The sequence below is a fragment of the Papilio polytes genome, unplaced genomic scaffold (genome assembly GCF_000836215.1).
Source record: "Papilio polytes unplaced genomic scaffold, Ppol_1.0 DF822289.1, whole genome shotgun sequence".
NCBI classification, from domain to species: Eukaryota; Metazoa; Arthropoda; class Insecta; order Lepidoptera; family Papilionidae; genus Papilio; species Papilio polytes.
Window position 1 is genome coordinate 298,068 of NW_013526915.1, and position 7,044 is coordinate 305,111.

The window sequence follows — 7,044 nt, forward strand, 5'->3', positions numbered from 1 at the left end:
GTATGAACAGCTTCATACAATCCCATACGTTCTATTTTGACACATAGTTACCGCCTAGCGTTTTCGCGTCCGTGCGAACGCTCGCTTAATTCTTTATTTTGAATGCAATATTCGTCTTTTGTTTCTTGTTTGTCTTTTGTCTTAAGAAGTTTAGTTCAATTTGCTTCCTTTGCAACATTTTTGGATCATCATGGAAGAAAATAGCAAAATTTTTCAACATTTCCTTTAATAACTTTTTTTTTTTGTAAACAAATATGAACGATTTAATACAGATTTCCTTATTATTCTACCGATTAGTATTTAATTTTAGAATGTTTACTTACATTTAAAATAAACAGACGTTGCGTTTAAGAACAGGAAAGCATATGGAAAAGTCTTCAAAACAATCTCGAAACGTTCCTTCGGAGAACTAAAATGTGGGAATACATTTTTAAATACGAATGAATTATTTCAGGCAATAGTTTTAAAACGTTGAATCTCTTGAGATGTACAATACGTAAATTTTACCAATTGGCTATTTGCCAATCGGTCAAGGAATCTTTCATAAAGCTGTATTGGTTGTTGCAGCGTCGGTGGATCAGTGGTTTGAACTTGTAGTTCGAATCCAGCCGTGTACCAATGTGATTTTCGATTTTTCGAATTTTCATATGTACATAATTTACCCGACGTTCTTACGGTGAAAGGAAACATCGTGATGCAACCTGCACATATTGGCGAAGAAATTCAAAGATATGTGTTAAGTCAACCAACCCGCACTTGGCCAGCGTGGTTGACTATGGCTTAGTCACTCCATATTAGGGTAGGCTCCGAGCCTCTTGGTGGGGACGTATAGTGAGCAGGTGATGATGATGTATTGGTTGTATATTGATTTTACTAAGACTAGGTTTTGAATCTTGGTATCTGACAACGGTAAGAATGAAATAGTCTTTTCTTAAAAGACGATTGTATTAAAAAATGTCTTAAGTCGCAAGTTTATACATATAAACTTGAATGAACAACTTTTTGACCTCAAATGTATATAGTACTTGAATATGACTTTACTTTTTTTAAAGATACAGGTATAGAAGTTTTTCTTTTTCTTTTATTGTATGAGTTTTACGACACTATTAATAAGCGTTTTCTATCGATATCTTGATGTCATCATAATGGTATTTCGTTTTAATAACTGCATATTATTTTTATTTGAATTACCTATAATAAACAAACTGAATGCAGAGTTAAAAACCGGAATGAAATTAGACAGTGTTCAAAAAGATTCAGTTATTAATATACTTGTATAAGATTTTTGCGGTGTTTTTTTTAGTGCCAATAAAATATCGCGAATATTTGAGCCGAATTCTATGTTTGTTAAAAGCAAATATAATATATTTACGTTTTAAATGCTTCTGAGTGAAGTAATACGTGGCTATTGGTGATAAGGTAGTAAAATTGCCGCTAAACTAAACATGCAGCTATATTTTTATAGCCTTGATAAAATATTCTCATTTTAGTAACAAATATAATTAAATATTATTGATTAATATTTGACACCTTATATACGGAGAAAAAATGTGGAAACTAACATCTACATTTATCCTTGTTATTGACAGTTTATGACGGAATATATCTTTAACTAGTTTTGGCTCGCGATTCCGCGTAGAATTAAAAAAAAAACACAAAAGTATTCCTATGTGTTCTTCCAGACTATCCTCTACAACTATGTCAAATTTCATCGAGATCCGTTCAGCCGTTTAGGCTACAAACTAACAAACATCCATCTATCTAAACCTTCGCATATAATATTAGATTATTATTGCAGATGACGGTCCAATTAAATAATTCAATGTATTATATTCGATAGTAAAAATAAACAGATTGTCTAGTGACATTGACACTCTTTGCATTTATGTGAATGGAAGCCTTTTTAGTGTTGTAGACAGCAGTGGAGTGTACCGCGATGAACTTGCTACTCAGGCGTAATCAAACTTGTCCCCTTAAAGAAAATCAAAAAGGAAAAATCCACTTCTACAGTAATTATTAGATGTCTATGGATATCTTGTCAAGAATGCTTACTAGTCGAAACTGATAAGATTTCTCGTTTATAGTGTATTTTATAGTCTCTAGTATCGATAACGCTGGACCTTCACGCACATCACTAATCTCAGTTCGCCTCGACCGAACCCTGCGCCTACTTCATATAAATGTTTACATTAACAATAATATTGTATGATCGTTTTTACCGCGGATATATGTTAATTCAATGTGATAATATGCACTTATGTCATTGTTAAACTACTAGGAAAATTGCCAATGTACGCTTGCTTGGGAGATGCGTTTTTTATAAGTATCGTAGACTTACAATTAAATAACAATTGGTATAATTTTCACAGCGTTTATTTGAGTATAGTTAGCAATAAAACTTTTTGTCATAATTTCATGTATTGTTTTATTATTTGATAGATTTGTTTGACGCTTTTAATCATTCATTTGTCAAACTTATTTGATCTTATACGGGGCGTTCAATTTTTCGTGTATCGTCGCTCGATATAAAATCTTGCATATTTAAAAAATATGTTTTTTTATAATGTAACTTTCTATTGATGAATTTACTTCATCACATAATCTCCATAGATATATGGTTACGTAAAAATAACTCATCATAAATCAAAACTATTAAACGATTTGTTTTGCTCGTAACGTAAACATAAACTTTAAATGCAGTCCTAAATCATTGTATTAGTAGTAAACGGCGTTCATCCAGTTCAACTTTCTACAAAAACACGTAGGTGGTAGTGACCGGCTCAATTTCTCCTCTGGCTTATGAGTTGTGGGCTTATTTTTTTTTAAATCAGCGAACTTTTCATTTAAATTCGGTGTCTGTAATTTTAACATAGAAAATCATTTGAAAAGATACTGGTAATTTAGTTTCTGGCAATATGCCATTGTAGAATCCAAATCCATGTATATCAAAATAGTATAGTATGAATTTTGATAGACAATATAAAAGGAAATCTTAAAATAAACTTTTTAAAAAACTTAAAATAATTTCGATTAACATTTAATTGTAGTCCAAGTAAATAGGACAGCCTGTACATTTTAGGCACAAGAGAAGTTCACTTTATAGTTACGAAAATTCGCTTACTGTACGTATCAATGGTATTTGGTAGCGTGGATCGCTAACAAGTAAACAGTTGTGTTGAAAGCGGCTCTGTTGCGCCACACGTGTGGGATGTGCAGGCGCCGACCGACCGTCGCCGCTGTACAAAGATGTAAGGGTCCCCCATTCATTTCGCATTTGGCAATTTACTGGCACCATGTTTACCCATTCATTCATTCGATTATGAAATGACTCGAACTGACCGATTGTTGATTTAGTTTATCCACCATTTTATGATCATTTAAATCTAATGATAGCAAAATTGACAGGTTATTAAGGTTAAATAGATCACGTGGAGATTTATTGAATACTACCTATCATAGAGTAAGCGTATACGTCAGAGAGTATAGAGAAAATACCTACAACCTGCTATCTGTATTCATGCGCGGCATGTGCGTTTATTTTTATCGTTCATATTTACGGTACTGGCTATCAGCGATCCATTATAGTAGCACTTATTAAAACATACGTGTTTAAACTTGACTGTATTATTTATTTAAATCGACTTTTTAGATAAATGTTATCAGAAATATGAACGCCTATTCTAGACCGTGACTAAAATGCCATGCGCGATTCTATGACTCATACAGAAGTCGGCTGCTATGTCTCCGTTTTATGATCCCGATAAATTGCCGTTATCTCGCTCTAACTTGATGTACATGTGATGAGGTTATCCTTCTCGCACTCGGTCGGCACACATGCGCCCGATTGCTCGCCCACGAACGAACGTCATGTGTTAATTAAATTATTTCTACTTTACATCAATGGTAAATACAGCACTAGCTTCGTGTTTTTGGTTTGGGATAGAAAATATTTTGAGAAACTTTTCCTACTTTAATTCCTTTTAGATTTAGTTCTCCACATATTAAATTTGAAGATTGGTTAGCCTACCCACTGGTAAAGAACTTAATATTTGTAGATAGCATTTTTAATGATAACATGTTTGTAAAGGGTACCAAGCAATTTTTTATTGGGAATAATCTATGATAATTAGAAAAAATTACGTACATTTACTGTCTGTTGATAAATAAATAAGACGGAGAAAGTGGCCTACTGGTAATCTGCCAATTGATGAAATTAGGTCACACAAAATGCGAAAATACTTGAGACTATTTATCCAACTTGTTTACAATTTAACTGCTATCTCAAAAAACATATCGTAAATTTTACTAACTCAAAATGTCAAATGCATGTGTACCGATGGACTTAACCGCCTCAATTGAATTTTGACCTTTGAGGTTATAATAATTTCTTTACAATATTGAATGCTATGATATGAATGAGAAATCCCTATTGAACTTTATTTGATAATGACTGACGTTACTAAGGTCCTGTCCCACCAAATTGTTAATTGTGTGATAACAATCCAACGTGTTAAAGATTGGAGGCGGGGTGAATGGAAAACGATCGATTGCGAAGTGAAAAAATATATTTGTTTTTACATATTTATAAATTGTCATATATTAAGAAAAGAACAAGTCAAATATAAAAATATAAATAGCGTTCGATGTCTTATAAGTTGTAAAAATATGTGATGGAAATATCGTTTGTCATTTCTAAGCCATTTGAGCTTCTAACAGCCAGTGGTGGGACAGGCCCTAAGAATAATAAATTGGTTTGCTCTTAATCGTTACATGAAAGTAATTTGTTTAAAAAGTTGGGGCAATTATAACACGATATGTATGATGTGGAACAGGTTATGCCCGCATGTTATCGATTGATCCTCCATTATGTTACTTGTAACGGTAACTTGTTATTGAATGTGCCTGCCCTACCGTGTTTAAACACTCAGTACTAATATTCACTCAATGAGCAATACTATAGTCGACGCAATTTAATTGGTCAATTTGAACACTATCGATACTTAAGCGAGGATAAACAATGCCTAACACCAGTTCAAAAGATGTTGTTCCTTATCTTTACTAATATTATAAACCGGAAACTATTTTTGTATGTATTGAAATAACTCAAAAACTACTGGGCTGATTTTAAAAATTCTTATATTTTTTTTACGCGGTCGAAGTCTCGAGCAACACTATTAATATTCTAACAAGATATTTAATTTCATTATAATGTTTATGTAACATTTTAAACTGTATTACAAACATTCAGAGTAAAAATATCAAAACGACGGATGATATTTTGTAACGAGTTACACAGACATCGTCTTAATTTCTTCTCAAGATATACGGGATGCACTGTTCCGTGCAATTTTGAACTTTAACTTTATGGGAGATAGTTTCAAATCGCATTGTAGCATTAAATTGGGGTTTTAAACGAATTAATTGGTTATTTTTAATGATATACCATTCGTATTTATAAACTAGACGAACGTTGCGGATGTGTTATTTGGAAATGGTTTGAGTAGCATAAACTACGTGTTCTGCTCTGTAGCTATACATTGTTGCGATTTATATTTGTCTGCAATGAAGCATTTACAATTACAAACGTATGTGACCTATTAAAGTACAAAGCTGTGTTTCTTAACGTTATACGATATTGAAGACTTACTAACTTTAGAGGGTTCGCAAATCAGTGATTTTAAATCTTTGATCATTTAATGCGGGTTGTTTAACGATTCAATTTAGTTCCCAATCTCAAAGTAAAGTACGTACGAGATATGCTTTTATAATTCATTTGCTAGTAATGTATTGGCTTTTATTTAATTCGTAATTATAACCACAATCCATTTAAACTGAATGATCTAATTTTCTTGAAAATTAATTATGTTTTGTAATACTTTAGTGTCGCAAAAAAAAATTAACTAAATCCTATTACTTTTGTAATCATTAATATTTGTTGTTTTGTTTCAGGTATGTTTATTCTCGTTTGCTGTAACAGAGTCAGCAGAAAAAGATTAACTAAGCGTCTGGTAATTGCTTGTTTACCCTTTTAAGTAATTTATGAATAGAATTCATTAACCGCCTTACATATCTTCCTTAATTGTATGATTGTCGCAGACGTTAGCGACATCTTCCGGTAACCGTTTTACAAGATAATAGACATATTTGTAAGCTATTATGCAATTAATATTTACCGTTATAACTAGGAAAATGTCAAAAAGTAACAAAAACACATTATATCGCTTTCTATCTTAGTGACTAGTTGTTGCCAGCGACTTCAACCCCGTGAAATTAAATAGGAATTAAAAAAAAAACACCTGTTACTCACAGATACTTAAATTACCTTCCGAATGATGAATTTTTAAAATCAGGCCAATAGTTTTTACGTGAATCGATTACATACAAAAATACAAATCTTTCCTCTTTATAATTATATATACTTATAGATTAGTACTAGTATAGATAAAGCTGAGATAACATGTCTTTGCGGATGTATTATGAGTGAAAAGTCGTGGTAATGTATTGATTTATTCTGTTTATCCTTTTCGTATTTTTAAAATATGTGACGTACGCATGAGTCGCTATGCAAAACACAATTTTATACATAGCTGGATGCGGGAGGGTACTGCGCAACTGCGCATTGCTCAGCTCAAGGTCAACCGCAAAAAAAATAAAACTGTACTATCTGTGCAACTATGTAGATTTGATTTGCCAGTGCCCAGTCTTGTCGTTACTATAATCTATGGTAAAACTCTTAAACGTTTATAATCAAAGATGCTTATAGAAGCGTGAATAGCTTCGAAGATCATTAAATAACAGAACAATGCAAGGCGCGGTTACAAATGTAATAAAAATCACAAGATGTTCAGGATGGGAGTGCCTAATGGGTCTGCGGACCTAACCAATAGACCGATGTGACATGGACGAACGCTTTTTTAAATGTCCCACTTCCTCTAAGACTATTTTAAAATTGGTCTATCAAACTTATTTACTAGTGAATTTAACCTGTTGGTAATGATTTATTTCCAAAGAAATAATTCTAAATGAAGATCAGATTTTCGATAT

The 7,044-nt window shown here is 32.4% G+C and overlaps 1 protein-coding gene across 1 annotated transcript in view; it reads left to right on the forward strand.

The window, feature by feature from the left end:
- The window catches only part of LOC106106168 (protein held out wings), a gene marked incomplete at its 3' end in the record, with an annotated part of 58,696 nt that overhangs the window by 8,382 nt on the left and 43,270 nt on the right, over window positions 1-7,044 (forward strand). The gene's annotated exons all lie outside the window — the stretch shown is intronic.